The sequence below is a fragment of the Callorhinus ursinus genome, unplaced genomic scaffold (genome assembly GCF_003265705.2).
Source record: "Callorhinus ursinus isolate GAN/ISIS: 27379988/994484 unplaced genomic scaffold, GSC_fseal_2.0 scaffold19, whole genome shotgun sequence".
NCBI lineage: Eukaryota > Metazoa > Chordata > Mammalia > Carnivora > Otariidae > Callorhinus > Callorhinus ursinus.
This window is the reverse complement of record NW_027397081.1, coordinates 13,003,437-13,026,515: the sequence shown is the minus strand read 5'-3', so window position 1 is coordinate 13,026,515 and position 23,079 is coordinate 13,003,437. Positions and strand designations below refer to the sequence as shown.

The 23,079-nt window shown below is 51.7% G+C and overlaps 1 long non-coding RNA gene across 1 annotated transcript in view; it reads left to right on the top strand.

The window, feature by feature from the left end:
* Positions 1 to 19,939, top strand: part of LOC141374536 (uncharacterized) — a 219,209-nt gene extending 199,270 nt beyond the window's left edge. Inside the window, exons 5-7 of the long non-coding RNA XR_012381515.1 lie at positions 7,608 to 7,714; positions 18,165 to 18,277; positions 19,692 to 19,939. This is a non-coding gene — a long non-coding RNA (uncharacterized lncRNA). The remainder of the gene's footprint in view (positions 1 to 7,607; positions 7,715 to 18,164; positions 18,278 to 19,691) is intronic.
* The last annotated feature ends 3,140 nt before the right edge of the window (positions 19,940 to 23,079 follow it).

Sequence of the window (23,079 nt, the reverse complement as noted above, 5' to 3'; positions counted from 1 at the left end):
GATTTAACCCTTTCTGGGTCTCAGTTTCTCCGACTGATTTGCCTTTCATTTTCCTGTCACAGAGAAGAGATACGCCCAGCTTACACGATCAAAACAAACACTGATTCATCGGCATTCAAGTTACTAATGGTATCTGGCGTCTCCTTAGAGAAAACTAACAAGTCCATAGTGATGTTTCCCCGGAACAAAGGGCCATCTCTCCATAGTTCAAGTCACCCTGCTGACAGATGGGGCAGGTCATCAATCTGCAGGCAGACGACTCAATCTCTCTGAGCCCCGGGCCTCCTCATCTATAAAGTGGAGGCGACGACAAGGGTTCTTACCTCATTGTCTTGTGAGGCTTAAATGAGATAATATATGGAAAGCTTTTAGCAAAGGCTTGACACCTAGTAAGCGCTGAATAAATCTGAGCTGTTAGAGCTGTCATGAGCTCTTGGAGGATCTCCGGAGTTCTTTCCAGGGATGTTCTGGTAGGTGGATGGCCTCAGTCAGAAAGTTTTAAGGGCTCTAGGAGGGCAGGCAAATAGGCCCCTGGATGAGCCAGCCAGGATGAGCGAGGGAGGGGCTCACTCTCCTGGAGGCTGGGGGCATGGGGGCGGGGTTGGATTAACGGCCCCCACAGGGGCGAGGGGGAGAGGGAGCATCGGCTGGCCATGGGTCCCGGCGCCGAGCTACATGGGCAACAAGATCTCACAAGAAGCGTGGTAGCCCTGGATGGGCCACGTTTGGCTTTCCGTCCTCCCTGCTGGGCACTGTCCTGCACATTTGTTACACAGCTGGGGCGGGCTTGGACAGCCCCACGGAAGCTGAGCTGCTGGGGGGGAGGGGGCTGCTTCTGTCTACTCCCCTTTCCTGGCGGGGAAGACAGTAATAACAATAGTAACAATTAGTAGTACTAATATGGATGCTATTGGTGAGACCACCACCACATTTAGGTCATGTTTATTACATGCCAGGCACTTTTCTAAGTACTTTGCCTGAATAAAAGCATTTCATCCTTATCAGCACCCCGTGAGGTCAGTACTATTACTGTCTCCTTTTTATAATTGAGAAAGTGGAGGCACAGGAGTTAAGGAAGGTGCCCTGATCACCCAATAAATCATGCGCTAGAATCCCTCCCTCCTCTACGCAGGGGGGTCCCTTGTGAGCAAGAGAACACTTACGGGTCTCTGGTACAAGTCCGAGGCCAAACCAGAATTCAACACCTGTAAGGACAAGTGTTCTCGGTACACTCAAATGTCAACGGTGGTGGATGCAGGTTGTGGCCTCCCCTTCAATTTTTTCTACATTGTCCCTATTTTTCGTAAGTATGTTTTTTGGTAACATGAAAACATGAAACCAAGTTCTGTTGCAACAGTGGAGACATGCCTCTGCTTCCCAAGCTTTACACACAGCTCTCTGGGGCCCGCAGAGCTTCAGGGAAGCTAGACTCCATGTGGGGGGGTGGGCAAGAGGCCTGGGCCCTGCTGAGCAGCCGGTTGCTTGCTTTCACCATCTCCACCAGTTAGGGTTGTTTTCTGGAGTCAGAGGCCAAACTCCGGGCTCTGACTTGCTGTCGCTCGAGGGAGTTTGCCAGGAGGTTCAAGCCAAGGCCACCGGGCACTTTACCCTGCTGCTTCCTGAACAGGCTCTGGTATGAGAGAGGAGGCCTCGGAGCTGCCCCAGAGCCTGTGCGGGGCCCCTGCTTGGCTCCGAGAAACACCACGCAGCCTTGAAGACTCAGGAGTGGATTAGAAGCAGAGGGACTAAGGCTTCAGTGGTGTAGACCCTCCTCACCCACCCCTACACTTCCTCACCCTTGACAGCACCTGTCTGCCCATCTCCCCCACTGCCAGTCTTCTGGTCCCAGGCTCACCCCTGTCTGGAGTCTCTACAGGCCTGGAGGGTCCAGGGAAGAGTCCAGGGAAGGATAGAGCGAGAGAGGGATAGGTGGGAGAGCAGGAGCTTGCCAAGTCTGGGCAATCGGTGTTTGGGGAGGGCCCAGCACAGAGGCCAGGGCCTCGGTGTCTGCATTCCTTCCCCTGGTTGCTGAGACCCTCCACCCATGCCCACCTTTCCTCCAGAGAGAAGGGGGCTGCCCCCCGATGAAGGGGTAAGTGGGACTGTAGAAGCATGCTGCCTGGAAGAGGCAGCATCCGGGGGCTGTCCAGACCCTAGCCAGCCGATGCAGGGGCAGCCGGGCCGGGCCCCCTCATGCCCTCCCCGCCAGCCTGAGCCTGCCCCTGCCCTCATGGGACTGCCTTCCTCCACCGCCCAGCCTGCAGGGAGAAAGGAGGTGGCTCAGGGGGACTGAGGGGGTCCCTTTGTCTCCCTTAACCTCCAAGTTCACTGTCGTAAGGTGTGGGGGCTCCCTGGGTCCGGGCATTCTGTGCTTGAGCGTGTCGTGTTTATTATGCCTGGTTAAAGATCATTAAAGCCTTTGTTGGGGGAGCTGACTGACAAGGAGAGTGGATTAATATTAGAACACCCTGTCACAACTGGTGAAAAGGCAGGATTGATTTTATGGGGAGTTTAGTCAGAGCTGCGTGTAAAGCCCCTGGGGTTGCTCTGGAGTGTATCCATCTCCTCCATTAGGAAATCCCTGCGGGAATATTCCACTGCCGTGTTTATTACAACCAAAGCTGCATATCATAGATAGAGTATTAGCTGCTTTTCTTCAGCTTTCTGGCTCTTGATTGCCCTGGCTCCTAGTGGCTCAGTCCTGTGCACCTAGGTAAAAGGAGGCAGTCGTGGACTGGACCGGAAAGGCACGTGTGTGTGTGTGTGTGTGTGTGTGTGTGTGTGCACGCACGTATGAGACATGCGTGCCGGGGTGGAGGTGGGGCAGCTCCAGAGCTCCCCCTCCTGGGGGGCGGTGGGGAGAAACTTTGACTGTCCCTGCTGTTGAACTGCCCAGCAGGCCTCATAGATTTCCCTAAGGAACTATTTGCCTGAGAATTCACCAAATGCTCCTTTGACAAGATGAAGCAGAGTGATGGTGTAGACCGCGTGCTGGGCCAGGAGTCAGCTTCACCACTTACCAGCTATGTGACCATTGGTCAAGTCAACTAACTTCTCTGGGCTTGGTTTCTTCGCTCGTTGTATCAGGACAAGGAAAATGGTACCCATCTTACAGATGTGTTCTAAGAATTAAAGGGACGTTACAAGGCAAAGTACCCGGCATGTAGTGCGCACTCAATGCAAGTTAATGCTGTTGTATCATTAGCTAATTATTCTGGTATATTCTAAGTGGGATTCAATTTACAAGCATTAAGTTCAGACAAAACTTTTCTGGAAGTTTTGCAGAAAACATGGCCTACTTAGGGAAGCGAAAGGGTCATGGAGCAATGTTCACCAATCCTTCCCCAGTGGGAGGTCTCATGGCACATTGGGAAGAAGCCCGGACCCAAGCCAGAGAGCTCTGGGGCACTTGGCGGGCTGCGTTTGAGATGATGTGGGACACGATCTGGGCCTGCCGACCCAGCTAGGTGGACATGGGGCTGGAGGCCAGCCCAGCAGATGTCAGTCACTCAGAGTGGAGGCTAAGTCTAAGTCACAGACGATGTGTCATGCCAGGGTGGAGATAAAAGCAGAAGGTTGGTTAGATGAGCAGCAAAGAGGAAGCGGGTCACCTGCCTGGGTCGCATGCGGGTCAAGAGTCTGAGAGCCAAAAGAATTCGTGATTCACTTTTGCTGAACTCCTGAAGTCTTTCTAAAAATGTCTACCACTGCACTCAGCAGGTGGCCTCCTTTTGGTGTTTACGACGGATGCTTCTGGAGCCGGGTTACCACCCGATTCTCTGTGACCTTGGGGAAGCTATGCCTGGGTTTCCTTCTCTGTAAAATGGATATAATAATCGTACTAACTTCACAAGGTTATAGTGAGGGTTAAATGAGACAATCCATGCAAAGTATCTAGAACAGCGCCTGGTAGTCACAGACCTTCAGTGTCAGCTGCCATCAGAGTCCCTATGGCTCCCTCCAGAGTAGAGACCTAGACTCACAGTTTCTGAGTCCACAAGAACCAGCCCAGGGCTCAAGCACGTAAGGAGGACACAGGAGGTGGTGTTTGAACTGTTGGATCAAGTGGGATAGAGCCCTGTCACACTTAAGTGTGGTAGGGATGACTTGAAACTGCCAGGCCAGGATGAAAGACAGAACACGGTCAGATGCCAGTTTGGATCTTATCAGGATAAACAGAGTTGAGGGTAGGAGCAGAGGCGATGGCAGGGATTTCCATGTCTGGTGAGCTCCCTGTGGTCGAATCAGAACCTAAGAGACAAGTCTAAGAAAACGATGGCAGAGGAAGACGAGGGGCAAAGATGAAAATTTGCAAGTGCCCCTGCTCAGCCAGAATGGAAGTGTGTGAACACCATCCTTCTGCAGGTGGAGCGGGGAGAGGCAGACTTCAGGAGTCCTGTGCAGGTAGACTGGAGCATGGAGCCTGCCCACAGGCTTGCACCTACTGTGATACCCCAAACTCAGCAGGAGGTGACTGGGGTTCTCGGGGGGTAAGGGCAAAAGCAAAGTGAGAGAGGTTAAGGTTGCAGATGTTGACAGGTAGGACACAGAAATCCAGGCTGTGCCTTCCCGAACAACAAATATTGCAAAATGCTTTTTGTTAAATATTTAAATAATACTAAAAATTCAAAGAAGAAATTAAGACATACCGAATCCCACCTCCAAGAGATAATCACTGCTAATATTTTGGTCAACACCTGTTGGCAGATGGAGGTGTTCCTAATCTCCATCAATGTCCCTTTCTGCAATAGCAAATGAACGTACATTCTAAGAAAAAAAACCACACACGAAAACTTGGTGGCTGGTTGGCAAATGCAGTTTCAAAGTGAGTCCTCAATCCTCTCCCTGCCCCACCCCCAGACCAGACTGCCACCTGTAAGCCCCTCCTACCTGGAGTAACAGTGCTTCGGGCATTTCGTGATCTATGATCTAGATACACATACAGATTTGTGCATTTTTGTGCAGATCTGTGCAATTTACGTAAATGGGCTCAGACTTTGCATGCTGTTCTGTTATCTGATTTTTTTCACTCCACAAAATATCCAAGACATCTTTCTGGTCAATGCATGTAATTTTTAATGACTGCATACTATTTTCCCATTCTGTAGGTCTCCTACTTATCTTAAGCATTCCCCTATTGACGGACACTTAGGTTGTCACGAAAATTTTGCTATTCTAAACAATGCTTCAGCAAACATATTCGTACTTCTATCTTTTTGTGCTCAGGTGGTTACTCTCACAGGGTCAATTCCCAGAGATAGGACTAGTAAGTGAACAATCATACACATTTCATATCTCGATACAAAACACTCTTCCAGATAGATAGATTCCAAGCCTTCCAGCCATGTAAAAGATTGTCCATTTCTTCATCCAGGTAATGAACTAGAGAGTGTCAGCTTTAAAAAAATAAAATCTATGCTAATCTGATATGTGAAAATAATACCGCATTGCTTTCCTTTGATTATTCTCGAGGCGAAGTGTTTTTCATAGGTTTGCTGGCCATTTGTGTTTCTTCATTTGCAATTTTCCCAAATATTAAAAATCATGAGAAGAAAGAATAACTTTTAAGAAATGCCATGTTGCAGAAGAATATCCATACAAGAAAAAACATTTACAGTGTATTCCAAAATGATTAAAGTACAAAGTGTAGAACCTTATTATAGTATAATATTTTTACTTAAAAAATATATGGATATGCAAACTCTACAGACCAAAAAAACACATTCCAAATGTTAATAGAAATTATACCTGGGTTGTATTTGAGGTGTTTGTTTAGTGCTTAGTCTCGGTTTTCAAGTTTTCTGCCGTTAGAACGATTACTTTATAATTTTGAAGAAGATCCCCAGAAGTATTCATAAAACCACAAAATATCCTTTATGTAATCGGCACTACTCTGCTACTCCTTATGTGTAAATAGTCATAGAATGGTAGACTTTTTAAATGCAGAGGAACCCTGAATACCATATCCGCCCTGCACCCCATGGTAGAAATAAGAGAAGCCCAGGGCAGACAGGTGAACCGACCCGGCCGAGGTGTGCCGGCTGCCGGAGCCTGTGGAGAAGCCAGGTAACGTTCTGTGAGACACCAACTGAGAAGGAAGGACACCCCATTCCGCCACCGCTCCCCTCCTCTGGGGGCCCTGTCCCAGTGCCAGACCAGGACCGGGTTGAAGCTGCAAGCCGCCCAAGTGTGAGTGAGGCTTTAGACGTGATCCCCAAACAGGTGGTGGAATGGGTTACCAGGGGTCGGAAATCGAGATTGTAAAGACTAGGAGAGCCAGAGTCTGGTGGGGGCTCAGTGTAGTCCACTGGAGGGGAGAGAAACAGGTGGTTCTGAGGCCCAGGGATCTGAAGTGAGGGGCGGCAGGGGGAGGTCAGTGCACGCCAGCGTCTTTGGGAGGCTGCCCGCACCTTCTCACAGAACGGCGCCTGCGGGGTGACCCCACAGCCCGGCTCGCTTCTCCCCGGACTCCAGACCCTCCCCAACCCCCTTCCCTGCCGCCCTCCCTCGCAGACCTCGGAACCAGGGTTTTGTTTCGCAATTTGTTGCAGATTTTTTTTCCCCCTTCCCTTTCTTTCAAAAGCCTGTCTGGGATTCTGCTCCACGCGGAGGTTGGCAAGAGCAGCACGGCTGCCTCTGGAAATCTTGTTTCCCCTGCCACATGACATCAGTGGGTTATATTGCAACTTTCCACATGGCTGCCCAGACACAGACAGTTGTGTTTATGAAAATCCTCTTGATACCGACTCGGAGCCTCCCTGGCACTCAAGGCTCCTTCTCAGGCTGCGTGTGGTGTGTTCTGCTTAGAAGAGCCGCTGACAAAAGGTGGTTGGGAAAGCCAGCTTCCCAGCCAGGTGCTCTGTGTTGGGGGGGACGGCTCCCCTCCATCCCGAGCAGGAGCATCTCTGCCGCCGCGGCGCTCAGCTCCAGGAGGCTCCAGTTGCCTAAGATCAGGGTGTGCTGGGCAGCGGGCCACCGGGGTGGGCAGGGAAGGGAGCAGCTAACCTTTGGGGAAGAAAGCCTGGACTGGGGTCGGAAGCTCTGATTCTGCCGGTTCTGTTGCTGACCTGCAGGGCTTACCCAAAGCCCCTTCACCAGTCTGGGTCTCCGCTTTTACTTTCAGTTCTCTAAAACTGGACAAGTGATTGCCGGTCCTCTCCACCAGTGGTGAGGATAGGGATTCAGTGACAAGAAATGAAGGGACCCGTTTGGGAGGGAAGCTCAGCAGACTTAGGAAAGCCATTTCGACTCTCTGACCTTTAGCTTCCCCTCTATAAAATCACTGGTAAAAATGTTCATTCCTAAAGCCCCTCTAGCTCTAAGAAAAAAAAAAAATGGCTTTGTGATTTTTTCAAACCCCCAGCCACAAACACTAAAAGATCCTTTGGTTAATATGCTGGGACCAAGGGCACCTAGGAAATCTTAACCATGCATCAAAGCTTGGGAGAGTTAATTGAGGGTAAATCCAGTGAATCGTGGCCCTACCCTCCTTCGCCTAGCAACCCTCGGGGCCTCAGTCCCATAAGTGTTCCCTCCGTGAAGGGCAGGGATGTTTGGGGGGTATCTGGACACTCCCTAACCTCAGACAACTGGTCTTTCCCTCCCAGAACTCCTGGTGCTGGTGGCCTTCTGGATCCACCTGTGAATTCCTGCTGCCGGGCTGGCCCATGGAACATTCTCCCTGTGATGGCTATCCCGGCTGCCCAACTAGAAGGTAAATACCTGGGGTCTTTGCATCCCCCATACTCTCATACTCAGTGCTACTCGTTCATTCATTCATTCATTCATTCATTCATTCATTCATTCATCCTAGGCCTTGGACACATAGGGAAGACATGGTATAGTGGAAAGTGAACATTCCGTGTCCTTCCTGAGCCCCCCTACCACCGGCTACCCACCCCAGCGAATACTAACAAAAGGAGTAGCCCCTAACATGCACTGGGGGCTGCTCTGAGAGCCGTATACGGGTAATTCTCACAATGACCCCAAGGCGCGCGCACTCTCATTATCCTATCCTTTATAGTTGGGGCCGCTGAAGCACAGAGAGGCTAGGCAATGGTCCACGGTCACACAGTAAGTGGTGGAATCTAGATTCAAATCTGGACAGTCTGACTTCAGAGCTCAGGCCCTCAGCCACGGCCCTGTCCTTTTTGGACCCAAACGCTCGCAGAGAGGAGGGAGGGGCGGCCCGTGGCAAGGAGATGTTACAGCAGAGTTGCAAAGCCCGAGGGAGTTCCTGGAGTCAGAATGCTGTACTCCCCGCAAACAGACACGACTGAGGCCCGCCGCCCCGGCCAGCAGCTCGTTTGGCCCAGTCCACTGGGCAAAGGACTCTACTTCCCATCTTTCTCCATGGCTCCTTCCTCCGAGGAAGGGAGGTGAGGTCACAGGAGCCTCCAAGTGGCTCTTCCCTGGCACGGAAGGACTGTCATCCCTGTTATTTGGACCCCCATTACCGCGAGGTTCCCAACCACTCCAGCGCACGACCTTTTGGGCACCAACTTCTTGGAATCCTGCAAAAGGAGGAGTGAATCGTTGGAGAGACTGAGAAGGAGATTGTCCAGAAGACAGCAGCCACGGGAAGGCCCGGGAGGGTACGCCGGGGGCCCTGAGCAGAGAGGACATGGAGGCCAGGCTGAGAGGGTCCCGTACTCCCGCCCTCCCAGCCAGTGTCCCTGCTGGCCAGCTCGGGAGGCCTGCTCAGGGGTCGGTGACGTTCTTCTCAGGCGTGATTTAGAAGGGACGGCGCCGAGCGGTCATCCCTTCCTAATGGGCTTGGGTCATAATTCTCAGCAACCCGCCTCCTCTCCGCCACTCCCACCCTTCCTGTGGCTACTGCTCAGAGGCATTTAGAGCAGATTTAAGATCAAAATCAAATCAGATTCACCAAACAAGGTGTCAGGCCAGGCGGGAGGGGCCGGGGGCTCAGAGTTATAGCTGGAAGGCCTGGCAGTTCCTTAGTGACTATGAAGTGAGTATATTTTATGGCCAGACACAATGCTGAGAGAACCGTCCATAAACCAATTACAGGAAAATTCCCCACATGTCTCGGGGAATGCTGGTAGATGCCCGGAGAGGTGATGAGTCAGCACACATTCTCACCCATCAGGCATTCTTGGGGGTCCTACCTGCTATGACACACTTGCTGGCTCCAGCCTTAGGAGCCAGGCAGCCTCATGGGTAGGACCACTTCCTGGAAAGGCTCAGCAAGCGTGCTCTGCATTTAGAAGCGGTGAATTCTCAGGATGGATGGGTCCCATTTTACCAAGGGAAACATGCAAACTCAGAGACAGGAAAAGTCCTTGCTTGCCCACCGTCACACAGCTCCTGGGAGCTGGACATGGCTCTCCAGACTCCCAAGTTCAGTGCTCATTCATGCCACCTATCCTCCCAACTTCTCACGGAAAAAGGCAGAAAGCAGATTTCCCCACAGATCCTGCCTGCCACACAGCTTTGAAAGTAATTTCCAAGAATCTCACAGATCTCCGGCCCAGGTTAGGCCCCTGGTGTCCCCGAGGGTGGAGGTCACAGTTTGCATTTCTGTGTCACATCATGTGAGGTACGCCCTAACCCGGGATCCCCTGAGTACCTTGCACCCAAGTCCTGGGCAATGAGATGTGAGGCATGTCCCATCCTCCCTACAGGAACGCCAGTCCATCTGAAGTCAGAGGCTGAATTTATTGACCTTTATTTCATTTACTATGGTGCCGGGTGCATGAGCAGTATTCAGTGCATATGTGCTAAATGGATGAGTGTGTCTAAACCACCGCCATCACCGTCACTTTACAGGGGAGGAAGCCGGAGTCCACAGAGGTGCAGCTGCTCAGCCAAAGTCACACACTTGAGTGACAGAAGCAGGCTGGGACCTGCGTCTTCATCCCCTGTGCCCTGTGCTCTTCCCTCTACAACATGTTGCCCCTGTCAGATTCCTCCAGGCAGGGTCCTTGGGGCTGAATCATTGACGTGGAATGAATCTTCTGCTCCCTTCCCACGGGGAAAACCCAGGGGTGCCATCCATTCCGGCTATTGGGCTCCCACTTTAGAGTGGGTGGGCTTTAGGGGAGGGTGGGATTTCCTCTTAGGAGGCCCTGGGGAGGCCCCATGGCCCCTTGGCCCTCTGCCAGCCCCAGCCCTCCACGAGCATCCCCTGCTCTCCCTCCAGCTGTCCTTGCTGGACATCTCTGAGGACCTGGGCGAGGCTCAGGGGAAGCAAAACCCAGGGGACCCAGCTGCTTCCCTGTCAAGTCCGGCTGCCCCCAGCGCTGAAGGCTTGACAAGCAGCATTAGCATAAAAACCTCAGCAGTGGCAGCTGCCGGCTCTGTGCCAGAGCGCTGGGCGTCCCTGCTTGGTGCCATTCACTGTTACCGGGGGCGGGTACCTGCCAGCCAGAGGTGCATGGCTGTCTCTCATGCCGGGCTGCTGGACTCTGGGCATCTCCTGCTCTCCGGGCTCCTGCTGAAGCTCTTCCAACAATCCAGCAGTCCACCCAGACACCTTTCCCAGGGGGCAAGCCACCGCCCTGCCTCTGTCCCCAGCCTTTCCTTGTTCCTAGGAGGACCCCCAATTCCCCAGTCCCCTTCACTTTCCTGGAGGGAGAATTCTGCTCTCATGGAGTGATTCAGCCTAGTTTCTCCCCAGTTCCCTACACTTTGCTTTTCAAATTCCCCTCCCTCTCACTAGGATGCCCTGTGTCCACCCCCAGCTTCTTGCTATCCAGGCTGACAAAGGGAGCCCGGGAAGTGCTGCTGGGGATGAGGACCTGGGTTTCGGTCAAGAGCAAGGGCACACACTTGATTCTGCGCCTAATACCCCCGTGGACAGTGAGTCTGCCTCATGGGAGGAGATGTGTGAGGCAGCTTTTGCCCTGGTTAACAACACCCGGCAGGACCTCGGAGGTTAAACACGGGAGGAGACCCCAAGGCTGTGGTGGTACCGAAGGGAGGCTGGGGGCCAGATGGAGTGATCTTCCCCCCCGGAGCCCTCCCCCACAAGTGCCAGGGCCACGGTCTAGTTGCACTCTCCCCAACCTTCATCACTTGGGCCTGAAAACCTTCCCTGAGATTCCATAGCACAGACAATGCAAAAACAGAGCACAACTGTTGGAAGACAAAAAAGGCAGCAATTACAGTTAGGCCAAGAGCTTGAGTCCTCTTCAGCTCTGAGTCCTGCTGGTCACCTGGGGCTTTCTACCTGGAACCTAAAAACACAGAGGCGGCCCATTCTCCTCCTCCCTCCTCATTGTCTTCCTCCTCTTCCCCCACCCCTCCCCCTCCCCTCCCCTCCCCCTCCTTTCCTCCTTCCCTCCTTCTCCCTTACATCAAGGACCTCTGGTCTTCTTGGATCTTTGTGATATACTTCCCTTTGCCTGAAACCCCACCTTCCGGGGCCCAGACAGTCCTTCCCCAGCTCACAGCCTTGAGGAGCACCCCACTTCTCTCTGTCCTAAAATCTTGCTCTTGTCTTTCACAAATTATGAAATTGTACACTTTTTTTTGCAAGTACTTTTCATGTTTTAAAATACTTGTCAATAAATATGTCCTTTTCCTTTTTAAACTGTTTTTTTTTTCCAATCGAAGGAATCCATACACAGAATTTAAAAAATCAAATAATGTCAAGAGATGTTTCATGGAAGGCAGCAGGCCCCGATCACATCTCTTCCACCCTCCAGAGATACTCACGTTCAACTCTTGGCTGTTTCCCCTCCTGTTTAGAGCCCTTCACCCAAACAACATGCTCATGCTTCTACTTCTTTCCCCAACATCTTATTACAAAAAATTTCAAATGTATAAAAAGTTGAAAAGCTTTATAGCGAATGCCCATAAACCCACCAACTAGACTCTACAGTTAACATTGTGTTATATCTGTTCTGTCACATAACTTTTTAATTTTCTGTCCTCCTATCCACCCATCATTCCATTTTACCTTCTGGTGCATTTCCAAGTGAGTGGCAGATGTGCGTACACTTCATCCCTAAGCACTTCACCAAGCATCTCATTAGAATTTGGTGTTTGCTGGTGGTCCTTTTTTCCCCCTCCTTTTGAAATAAATTTCATATGCAATGAAATGTACACATGTTAAGTGTACCAATCCACGAGCTCAGACCTAGGCATAAGACCATGTAACCAAACCGCCACCAAGAAGCAGAACTTTACCCTTCCCCTGGGGAGTTCCCTTACACACCTTCTTGCTGAGTACTGACTGCTACCCACACAAGGCAGGCGGCTACTGTTCTCTTTTCCTCACTCTGTTTTTTGACAGAACAATTTTTGACCTTGTCTACTGACTTCTTATTATGGTGCAAGTCTTAGCTCATAACTTTCAGTTCCCATAATATACTTATATCACACTTTAAAAAATTAAATCAATACTCTTCCTACACAAGAGTAAGTAAAAACTCTTTACTCCCAAGACAGTACTGTACTCAACACTGATTATGTTTCCTTTCTTGTGCAACTTTATGCTTTTCCTCATTTTTGGCTTGCTTGCTTTTCTATACCCTTCTCATAATTTTTTTCTTTATGAATCAATAGAACTGGGAAACCTCTATTGCTATTATTTGTCACATGAGCAAGTGTATCAAATAATCTGTAACTTACTTTTATGTTTTTTTCCCAGGGAGACTGACCTCCAATCTCTTAAGGGTGGCTCTCCTGCTACTCCCATTCTCGAAGCTCTTAGGAGCTTCTCATCTCTGGTGTCTGAAACATCACGATCATATGCCTTGGCCCTTTAATGACCCTTCCATCTGGAAACGAACATCTCTCAGTCCGGGGAAATTTTCTTCTATTATTTCTTTGATAATTATCCCCTCCATTTTCTCTAAACCTTTCTAGAATTTCCAGTGGTCAAATTCAGGACCTTCTGAACTGATTCTTAGTGTTCTCATTTTCTCTCCCATTATCTGTCTTTCTCTTATTCTCTTTCTTTCTGTGCCACTTTGGGGGAAATGTCCTCTATTTTATCTTTCAGACCTCTCATTGAATTCTGAATTTTTGCTATCCTTTTTAATAGCCAAGAGCTCTTCCTTGTGCTTTGCTTTTATATATGGGATCTATTTATTCTTGTATCTTCCTTTTTTTTAAAAGATTTATTTATTTATTTATTCATGAGAGACAGAGAGAGAGAGAGAGAGAAGCAGAGGGAGAAGCAGGCTCCCAAGGAGCAGGGAGCCCGATGTGGGACTCGATCCCAGGACCCTTGGGACCATGACCTGAGCCGAAGGCAGACACTTAACAGACTGAGCCACCCAGGCGCCCCATATTCTTGTATCTTCTATCTATCATCTGTCTGTCTATGTATGTATGTATGTATGTATGTATGTATGTATCTATCTATCTATCTATCATCTATCTTTCTCCTGCTCTTATTTCAGGTGAAAGGTCTGCTTTTATCTCTCTGAGAATATTGATAATATATATTTTTGAAGTTTTCTTCTATTCCTCACCTTGTCTCTGTTTCTTTTGAGTTCCTTTTTTCCCCCTTCCTATTTACTTGTCTGGTCTTAATGGTGGAGGCTTTCCTAGAATGTCTGGTGATCCTTAGTTGTCCATATTGAAGATTGTGGGTCATTAGAGAAACCTGCTTGGCAGCTCTATGGGCACGGCTGGGTCCCGTTTGCGGGTGGGCTTCTCCGCAGAGGGAATGGACAGGGAGCTGGCTTTCTCTTTGGAGGACACTCAGTATTACCCTTTACCCCCTTGGTCCATTCAGTTTTTCCAGAGAAGAATTCTCCTGCCACTGGTCTGGGGTGGGGGGCGAGGGATGGGAGTTTGGGGATATCCTGGCTGTTGTCATTATGAAAGCTCAGTCAGGGAACAAGGGTGAGGATCTTGCTGTTCAGGGTGCAGAATTTAACCTAAACTTCCTGTTTTATGCCTGGTGCTGATACTTTACTCTCATCTGTCAATGCAGATGGCATCGCTGAGCACAAGTCTCTCTGGTTCAGTTTTTTCAGAGGATGGCTTGCCCCTCTCCCTGTTTGGGAGAAGGGGGCTTGCCTGACTGCACAGGAGAGGGAGGGGACCCTGGAGGTCTAGCCAGGGCCCCTGCTTTAGCCCCTTCTGACCTCCTGCCAATGCCCAGTGCCCCTGGCCCCTCAGGGCTGGGGTTGGGGGGGCGGTCCCCAGAGGCCACACCTCCTTCCCCAGGGATGTCTCCCTGTAGGCAGGGCCATATAAGCTTCTTCCGTTCTATTAAGACAGTTGTCACTCTTCCATCTGCTTTTTCTCTCCCCCAAATTTGATGACATTTGTCATCTTTCCCACTTGCCTTTTCCTGGTGGGTTTTAGTGGCTTGAATCTCATGTTAGCATGATTTCAGGAGGGAAGCGTGATAAAAAATGATGATCAACCCACCATGTTTAGCCTGAAGCTTTTTATTTAATATCTGCCCCTCACACAAGATTGTGGGAGCCCCATAGCTAGGGATTCTGCCTGTTTTGTTCAACACTTTCCCCTGCCCTTAGCAGCGTGCCTAACTCATACTAGGTTCTTAGAAAACAGATACTGACTAAATTAAAAGCGTGGCGGATGGGAGGTTTTCGATGTTCTCCTATTTAGCAATGTCTGCTGCACCAGAGGTGGGAAGGGGTCCTCCTCCATCTCCTCTGGCAAATGAGGAGCCCGGGTCCGACTGGGAGTTATCAGATTATCAGATGTGGTGGGGAGGCTCATACCTGTGACGGCAGAAAAAAAAAACATCGTAGGTGGACAATCTCTGAACTCCAACGTTGGAGCATTATAGAGGCCAGCTGGATGCCCCCTAGAGGGGTGTGGGCTGTGCCCCTGGGTGCCTGGCAGTGAAGAGGAAGGGGCTGGCTTCAGCCCCATGCCCAGCCCACTGTCCCCTTCCCCCACTGCCCTCCCAGAGCAGGGCTTTCTGTCTCAGCTGGAGGGAAGGGAACATCAGCCTGGACTGGAAACCTCTCTCCTACCCCTAGAAGGCCGGGGAGGGCTGTAGACCTCAGCACTGAGCCCAGATGCAGGGGGGTGATGAGCTAAAAATACAGGCATCGGTATCCCCCCTCCCCCCACGTCTTAATGTGGTTTTAAAATAAGTCAGCCTCTTTCTAGTTCTACTTTCCGCTGTCATTTATTTCAGTTTTTATCTCCACAACAAAAATTCCTTCCAACTTTTTTCCCCTCTCTCCCTGTAATGCTCTTCACTTTCAAATGCTAATAATCTCCAGCTGTAAAAGGCTTAGAAGTGGCTCTAGATTGTTTGATCTTTGGCCTGTGATCTGCTTTCATCTCTCTGCTTTCAAATGTTACTTTAGATTTACTTTAACCTATTAACATGCTTGGTATTCACAGACACGCACTCTCCAAACCAGCTTCCCAGCACCCCCCCCATTATAACTAGACAAGGAAAGTGAAACTGTATGCACCTGGGAGGGAACTTTGGCCCCCGCGGCTGGAGGCCTGGAAGGCAGGGACCATGGGGTGGGGGGGGGGGGGGGGCGTGAGCAGGAGGAGGCGGGTCGGAGGGGAGGTCAGAAGGAAGGAGAGGGAGGGGAAGAGGGGCCTGGGACCAGGACCAGGAGGCTGGAGAGGAGAGGAAGAAAGAAAGCATGGAAGCCAGAGAAAGGAGAGTGGGACAGGGACAGGAGGCCAGGTCCCCCTGGCAGAGCAGGCTGCCTCCAGCTGCTTAAACACTATCTAACTCCGCTCTCCTGGCAGCGCCCAGCCCGGCCCGGGGAGTGGGAGGCCTGAATTAAGGCTTGAGATTTCTTGCTCCCACCATTATGCTGCAATGTCTGCGTGTTCGTTTCCACAGGAAACGCCAGGCATGAATATGGATGAAACTCCTCACTGAGACCACAAGGGTACGGCTCAATTATTTGCCATATAAAGTAGCACATGAGGATTCTTTGCACTTGATCATTTCCTCTGTGTAGGGCTGCGTGCGCGCGCGCCCGTGCGTGTGTGTGTGTGTGTGTGTGTGTGTGAGTGCGCGCGCGCGCCGGGGTGTGTGTGAACGTGCGCGCCCGTGAGTGCGTGTGTGTGTGTGTGGGGGGTGTGGTTGTGTGTGTGAATGGGGTGTGGATGTGTGTGTGTGAGCATGTGCGCCCGTGCGTGCGTGTGTGGGGTGTGGTTGTGTGTGTGAGCGCGCGCGCCCGTGCGTGTGTGTGGGTGTGTGTGTGAGCGCGTGCGCGCCCCTGCGTGTGGGGGGATGCGTGTGTGTGAGTGCGCGCCCGTGCGTGTGCGTGTGTGTGGGGTGTGTGTGTGTGTGTGAGCGCACGCGCCCGTGCGTGTGCGTGTGTGTGGGGTGTGTGTGTGTGAGCGCACGCGCCCGTGCGTGTATGTGTGTGTGGTATGTGTGAGCGCGCGCCCGTGCGTGTGTGTGTATGGGGCGTGGGTGTGTGTGTGAGCATGTGCGCCCGTGCGTGCTTGTGTGTGTATGGGGTGTGTGTGTGTGTGTGTGAGCGCGCTCGCCCGTGCGTGTGGGGTGTGGGTGTGTGAGTGCGCGCGTCCCTGCGCGCGCGCGTGTGGGTGGGTGTGTGTGAGCGCGCGCGCCCGTGCGTGTGTATGTGGGTGTGTGTGTGTGTGTGTGTGAGCGCGCGCGCCGGGGGGTGTGTGCGGGCAGTTTGGGGAGACACTGTATCACGGAGACCCTCACTGCTGGGTCCTGGATGGGGTTTCGAAAGAGAGACCCCACTTGTCCATGTCCCTCGCCCCAACACACACACACCCCAGTAACGGCTGTGACTGCGCAACCGCCGAATGGCCGAAGGACTGAAATCAGAGGAGGATCACTGATACCCAGATTTCTGGAAAACCCAAGGGCAGGAGCCTGATGGCCCTCTTCCTCTAAGGCTGCTCCCTTGTGCGGGGGGAAAAAGCCTGAGCCAGCTGCCACTGCTCTGTGGGAAGGCAGGAGGGAGAGGCTGTCTTTGGCTGGGGAGAGAGGGACACCAAGGGAGACCAGAGGCCCGCCCCCCCCACCCCGGGACGGTTTCCCCATGGAGGAAAAGTGGTCAAAGCTGCTGGGGTCAGAGGCATGCAAGGAAAACTCAGTTGGCATCAGAAGCTCTTAGAGTTCAAGTCTTGGGCCAGTGACTTAGCCCCTCGGACCTCAGTTTCCTTCTCTATGAAATGGGCTAACAATATTCTTACTTCCAAAGGTAGTTGTGGGGCACAATAATCCTAGTTAGGATTATAATTCTATACTGGCGAGCATTCATCATGCAGCAGGTACTATCCTAAGTATGTTATTAATATTAACTCACTTAATCCTCCATTAATCCTCAGTTAATACTCATTTAACCCTATGAGGTGGATACTATTATCAGCCTCATTTTGCAAATAAGGAAACTGAGACCCAGAGGGTTTAAGCAATTTGCACAAGGTCACAGAGATAGGGCTAGTATGTTTATTTTAGGCTAATTAGGCTCCAGGGTCACATGAACTCATCTGTTACCTCATTGAATCCCACAACCTGCCCCCCTGGGTTGGTATCGGTGCACCGACTCTACACAGAACCTTAGCGGATCAGCCTCGGCTCTCTGTTGCCCAGGCCCACGTTCCTTATCATCATGCTCTGCCGCAAAGATGCTTTTCAACTGCAAAGGGCTTAAAAATGTCAGTTATTATTATCCATAAATGTTGGGGGTTTCTGTCAAAGGGAAGAGTCACGTTCCCTGAGTCGGAGGTCTAGGATGCTACGGAAAAGGCGGGGTGCCTACAGGCTGTCCTCTCTCTTAGACCTTCTCTCCGGCAAACCAGAACCTCTCCGCTATAGCCAATTACTTCTGGTCCTGAACAAAGAGGAAAGGGAGAACAGAAGTTACCCCGCTCTGTATGCAACTCAACAGAATAAGCACAGGCGGAGGTTGGGGGGGTGGGAGGGACGGGTAACCAGGGACCCACCTTAGATCAGGGGACCACCTGGAATGAGCCCCCCTCACGGCTGCCACACCCCAGCTTCCCCCCGGTGGAGGTGGTGGAGGAGGGCAGGGTTGACAGGGGCTGAGCAGAGCGGTGGCCCTAAGCTGAGCCCACCCATGGGAAAGCTCCCCCCGCCTGTAGAAGCAGAAGGGAAGTGGACCTCGGCTGAATACTGCCACGTGCCAGGCAACATGGAAGGCATTTCCACACCTATCAGCATGTTCAAACTTTGCACCAACCCTGTGAGTTAGGCATCCACCCGCATGGTCATTTTGCAGGTGCTGAGAATCTTAAGTGACTTGAACACGGTGGTGCAGAATCTCTTTCCATCCCCTGCCTCCAGCAGGTCTCAGTGGATGAAGACTGATGGCGCTAATCCAGCGGTGAACTGGTAGGCAGCTTCGGGGGCCCGCCCACGGCCTAGACACCAGTGACCCTGCAGTCCCACTGAAGGTCTCATTTTGCCAGGCACTGGACGTCCCTGGGGGTAGGGTCCGGATCTGCTTGTGACCTTGTAGAACCCAAGCTTAAAGTGTTTCTTCCTGTCACTCTCTGGGATCTGTCTCCCCCTGGAAGCTCACCTGGCCCGGGAGTGAGCCTTGCATGTCACGTGCTTGTGAGAAAGAACTCAACTCTGGGGGACTGTGTGCCCCCAGATAAGTAACTTAGCCTCTCTGAGCCAAAATTTCATCATTTGCCTAAATAGTGAAAGAGTGGGGGTGGTCCTAATGAACCAGGGCCCAGGAGGGGCTGCGGGCCTGTGGGTGCTGTGTCTTCCACACCACGCACTGGGCTTTTCTTGGGGAGGGGGCCGTCAGAGCCCCTACCTGTGAGGCTGGCAGCGAAGGAGGGAAGAACACCCACATCTTCCAGTTTTCTGCCTCCAGCAAAGCTCAGGTGCTCTGCCACTCACCCCATAGAGCATGCAGTCTGGAACGTGAGAGGCTGTTTTCAGAGGTGCCTGCAAGGGGCATAATAAACACTGGAAGACCCAGCATTGGCTATGTGGCCTTCCACCTGAAACCAGGTAGTCAGCTCTTCGGGTCAGGAGGATCCTTCGAGGTTGCCGTGGGAGTCGGGGAGAAGTCGGGGGTTGAGGAGGGCTCTTGTTCTTGCTACTCCTTTGCGTCCTCTGCTTTCAACCTTGCCAGGAGTCCGGGGAGCTGGGAGGGGCAGCGGGCACTGAGGAGAATCCCCCCTTCCTTCACACCCACCCACCAGTCCTTAGTCACTGGAAAGAGCAAATGCAAATGGATCCAAAGCACAATACCCAGAATACACCGCCACGTTTCCTAGGGGCTCACTCTGAGTTAAAGCTGGGCTCCTCCTGGGGGCTGACATTTTCCCTGGTTCAAACAACATCTGTGGCTCGCCGAGCTTGGTGAAAGGTGAAGGAGGCAGCCACCGCCACTGTAGACTCCAGGGAAACGGAAAAACCCAGCTCCACAGGTCCCTCCCACCTGGAGGGGGTTTTGGGCCCACGCATGCACTCACACCCATACACCCCACACACGGCCCCACAAGTGCACACTCGTGTACCCCTCAGCCACTCATAAGCCCACGCGTGTGCATTCCCACATGCATGCAGACTCACATGCGTGTCCTTTCATGAACACTCTCGCCCACACACCCCCCCCACGTCCACCCACGAACAACACACAGATTTCCGTGAGCTAGAGGAGAGGGTCTGTCCCCAACCGCTCCCCACCTGGCCCCCCAAGATGAGAGAGGGCAGAACCGAGGGGGTGGCTGCCGAGGGTTTGAAATAAATGCATTCTGAGAAGAAGGGCTGTCTTCCCCTCCAGGCTCCAGGCCAAATCTCCAAATGAAATCAGGCTGGGGAGAAATGAACAACTGAGATGCACAAAACAATGTGAAGAAGAAACGAATAATAATATAAAAAAAAAGGTGAGAGTTATTTTTCAGCTCACTGGCTTTCTGAAAAGTAATATAAAGTTGAGCAGCGTCTTCTTGGAATCGACCTTTCTGAGCCGAGACCCCAGGCCACACGCACATCTCTTTCCTCCCTTTCTATTACCCGAAATTTGTATGGTTTCATCTCCTCTGATTTTCTTTCCTTGGTGCGCCTGTGCAGACCCCTCGTGTCAGGGGCTTGTCCCCAACCCAGCAGCCCTACCCTGCCACCACGCTTCTCCCTGGCTCCCCATGGGGCTGAGGATTGCAAGCCCCCTGACCCCGAGCAGCTCCCCCGCCAAAGCTGGGGCCTTGTCCCACCCAGCTCGGTCCTCCTCCATGCCCAGAAGGGGCTGCAGCTTCTGTCCCTGCCATACACCAACCTGGTCTCCTGGTCTTTATTCCAGAGAGAATTCTCTTGCACACTGTTCTTTGAAGCAGGGCTGGAAAGGGAAGTGTGGATGGGCCCAGGGGGTCCTGGAGCAGGGAGGACAAGGCCGTATCTGGTGAGTGCACGAGAGAGCAGGTGAATCATGAGAGGTTTCTGCCTTCTTCAGAGTGTGGAGGGGTAAGTTTCCATTCCAAAATATCTGGGAAAAAGGTTAAAGAAGGGGAGACCCAGAACCTTCCCCAACAATAACGGCATTCCCTGTAGTTCCAGTCACTTCTCCACCAGGAGTGAGGCTGGAAGGACTTACCCAGTGATGGCCCCTTTGCCACCTCCCAGCCCCAGACACGCACACACGATCTCACACGGATGCGCATGCACGAGTGCCTCAGACACACCCATCCAGATGCCCACGCACACAGCTCTGAAGCAAACACACAGAGGCGCCCCTCAGACGCATGCATAGCTCACACCTGTCCCCGTGGATACACACACATGCACCCCTGACACACAAGCAGGCACACATACACAGGCGTATACGCACTTCCTTCTGTGTGGTTCCCTTTTAGAACTGCACGGGTGCCTTTGCCACTTAACCGTGTCTACTCTCAACTCGTACTTCCTGCCTTGAGGAGGTGGGGGCACTTAGTGGTCTGTATCCCCATTGACTTTGGCAATGAAAACATCAAACATGGAGAGAAAGTGCCTGGTGGCCTCTTTGTTACAAAGATGGGTGAAAGGTGCTCTGGCTTACCCCGGACCCGAGTGGGGAAAGGCTTCCGGAGGACCAGTCAGACACCTGCCCTAGGTCCACCGAGAAGAGAGAACACTGATGGATGTGTTTGGGCTGGGAAAAGGAGGGCATGGGGCTGTCAGCAAGGTAACTGAAGCTTTTCTCTGGAAGAGACTAAGAGGTCTAGGGTAGAGATAGGTAATTCTGATGCCCATCGCCTGATGTATTCTTGTCCTCACTCAGCCAGTGGCTAAAGCACAAGATGAGCCGTGTGAGGGGCTCAGGACATGACACGACGTGGGGGGGGCTGCTATGTGCCCACAGTGGGAATGATTGACATGAGTGAATCTCTGGCTTTTTGCCTAAGTGCTCCCTCCTTCATTATGTCATTTCTATCATCCCAATCACCATGTCCTATAACTGGGACAGGTATTGGGTGGCCTTGTCTTAGAGGGAGGAATCTGAGGCTCAGGTAAGGTGAGCGACTTGCCGGGTGGATTAGTCAGGCTGGACTAATTGCTGTAACAATCAGGTCTGAAATCTCAGTGGGTTAGCTCCATAGAAGTTTCTCAAACAGGCCCCTCTTCAATGAGAGTTGGCAAGCAAGCTCGGCTTGATGGGACCCAGGCTCCTCCTTGTGGCTCTGTTATTCTTGAGGTGCTTGGCATGTCCTGATTTGGCAGGTGGATGGGAAAAGCAATTGAGTGTTTATGCGTAATGTTTTTTATGGGCCAGGCCCGGAAGTGATAGGATCTCCTCTGTTCACATCCCATGGGCTAGAACATAGTCCCCCGGCTACATCTACAATGGGGAGGCTAGGGACTGTAGTGCAGCTGCGGGTCCAGGAAGAGAAGGAGCATGCAGATGAGCCCTGCCCGTCTCCACCGTGCCCTGACTCACAGCCGACAGCAGTGAAATCTGTCCTTCGACCTAGGTTCTGATCCCAGTAAGTACTGTGCCTTTTCCCTTCCAAACGCTTTACTTTGAAGTATTAAGCTCTTCCAGCAAAGCAATGTTCCTGGTCTTTTTCTAGGTCTAGATGTCCTTACATTTATAAGAATATCACGATAATGGCAATAGTATCTCCCTCTCTGGTCTATGATGCACACATCACATTTACTCTCACCACCTCCCTGTAAGGTAGGTATAACCCTACCTTCTAACTGAGGACAGTACAGCTCAGTGAAATTAAGTAGCTTTCTCTGAGGTTGTGAGAATGTGAGTCTAAGCCCTTCTGGCTCCGGTCTTCCATCTTGCTCCCGTGTTGCTATGGCTCCCACTGGACCAGGGATTGGAGGCTGAGTAGGTGGAGAGTCAGCCTTCCTAATCCTTCAGGGCAGACTTCCCCGATGAAGCTTAAGTAGGATACAAATGGAGTGGGCAGAGTTCTTGCAGCCTTCTGCTCTGGGAAGCATCTGGAGAAATATAAGGGCATAGGCCATTGTAGCTTAGTTTACGTGGTAACCGTGTGCCTGGAGATATTAGCAGGGCTGGGAATCGAGTTCCAGTTATAGGATCCTGAGTGAAGCATCCTGGGTTAGGAATCAAGAGATATTCATGAGGAAACTCAGCCATAGTTAACCGTGCAACTTTGGGCATTGAGCTTAAGATCTCTGTCGTTCAGCACCACACCCTCTCCTCCTGCAACCCGGAGACTGTAGACACCACCCTCAATTCCAGACCCTCTCAGTTTGCATAGGCTCCTAATTGGTTTCACCAAGGCCTCATAGTTTGTCTTTAACCCCTTCCTGCACATCCCGGAAAAGAACCTTCTTAACCACATGCACATTTCATTGTGTCTTTCTTCTGCACAATGATGTTCATGACTGCAATCAAGTCCAAGCTCTTAATTAGCCCCTCTTATTTCTTTATACTCTGCCCCTAGGTTGCCCATCTGGATGGATCCTCCTTGACTCCCCTAAATATATCGAATACTCTTACCATACTTTCTTTCTCCTCCCTCCAACATCCCACTGCCGGGACACCCTCGTCGCTAGCCTACCTGTCGCCACTTCTAAGATACCTCTCCTGATCACCCAGATAATCTGCGTGTTTGTACCCTCATGCGGTGTTTCCCTCTGAGGTACCCTCGGTGCCATGGTCTTCTGAGAATGTTTCTTATCTTTTTCCCCAGCTTGTGAGCCTCATCAGGGTGAAA